At 40.2% G+C, this 1,745-nt stretch overlaps 1 protein-coding gene across 1 annotated transcript in view; it reads right to left on the reverse strand.

The window, feature by feature from the left end:
- The window catches only part of ZNF236 (zinc finger protein 236), an 89,152-nt gene that overhangs the window by 79,266 nt on the left and 8,141 nt on the right, over positions 1-1,745 (reverse strand). The window lies entirely within an intron of this gene.

The raw sequence follows: 1,745 nt of genomic DNA on the forward strand, positions 1-1,745 counted from the left end.
GGGGGCTGACGGAGACGCGACTTTCCACCCTCTGCAGGCTTGTCTGCTGGGTGTCTGATGGTGTGCAGACAGTACTTATTCCAAAACATTTTAACGTGCCATTGTTTAATACAAACATTTCTGTTTTAAAAACAAAACCACGGCCATTGCTGGAGAGTGCCATAGTCCAGGGAGCAGGGGCAGCGTTTTGGGACACGATCGGCGTCTACAGAGAACTCGAAAAAGTCTTGGAGTCCAGAAATCCAACTGTAGCTGGGAGAGATCTACCCTGATGAAGTCATTTAGGATATACACAAAGATGTAGTATTTATAACGCTGAAAAAGTATAAACAACTTAAACGTTAAATAATAAAGGAAACGATTACATATCATCATGCTACTTCTTTAATAAAGTAATTTAAAATACTGACAAGTGGGAAGACTCAGGATACAGTACATGAAAAGGAAAAGAAAATATTCACAGTATATTAAGGGACAAGGGCAGGTCACCAAACAGTCTGTCTAGTGGCATAACTATTTATGCATTAAAAAAAAACAAACTATTTTTTAAACACAAACTATTATGGAAAGCACGTATAGCAAAAAGAAGTTTGAAACACTACATGCATTTTCTACAACTGATGTGATTATTCTTTTAATATTACTTCTGTTTACTTTCTAACTTTTCCCAAAAGAAACATACATTACTTACATAATGACATTAAAAGATAAATGATTTTATATTAAAAATTAAAGCCATATATAAAAATACGCAAACCCATATAGAAAGTACGAACACAATCTTTAGGATGCGAGTTTTACACGTGCAACTTGAACACTGTCTTTGTTTTTCTGTCTCAGCAGGAAAACGTGCCAAACAGTTATCTGCAATGAGCCCTGGAAGGGACAGCTGCAAGTGACTTTCATGCTCTCCTTCCTACTTTTTGTATTTTCCTAATTTCCTACAGTATTTTTAAGGTAACAGTCATTTCCACTATAAAGTAGGCCCTCGAAGCCCAGCACCAGGGAGCTGTCTTTCCCCAGTCACCCGTGAAGCTGTCCCCGGACTATGCCTGTGGCCCCCAGGGATGTTCACCTGGTGTATAAACTGCTTTGTGTCGTCGTGAGTCTCTCTACTCCCAAACCCCCACACGTCAGGGGGTCCAGGAGCCGAGCAAGGACACTCTCCCATCTTCAGAGGCAGAAAATTTACTTTTGGCCACTACAGATTCCTATAAAAGTTATTTTCAGCTTTAAATATATGTGTGTGGGGGACCCCTTCTAGCCAACGTAGACATATGTTGACCCTCCAAATATACTACACGTTAAAACGTCTCCAACCAAATTAACAGGTACAGAAAATAAATGTATCATCTGTGAAATGGAGGTCAGCTAAGGCACACTTAATGAAGGTTAAGTCCTGGAAATCCACACGAAAGGCTTTTTAAACTAGTTTATATCTAAAATCCTCCTAAGGGTTAGATGCATTTAAAAACCAGTTAACAAAGTATAGGCCGAAATAATTACCTCTTCCTTTTCATGCAGCATGATATGCGCTTTGAGACTAGCCACTCTGGAGAATTTCTTGTTACACACAGGACAGGTGGGGTCCTCCCCATTGTGGGTACACTTATGAAGTGTCAGGTTGAATTCAACATTAAACGTTTGGGGGCACTGGTCACATCGGTGTGGCTATTTGGAGAGAAAAGGCAAGAAGCCACTGAAACACAGTCTTTCCACAACAAAGCCATGCGAACATCGACAGG

Source organism: Pteropus vampyrus, unplaced genomic scaffold, assembly GCF_000151845.1.
Source record: "Pteropus vampyrus isolate Shadow unplaced genomic scaffold, Pvam_2.0 Scaffold277, whole genome shotgun sequence".
In the NCBI taxonomy this organism is placed as follows: domain Eukaryota; kingdom Metazoa; phylum Chordata; class Mammalia; order Chiroptera; family Pteropodidae; genus Pteropus; species Pteropus vampyrus.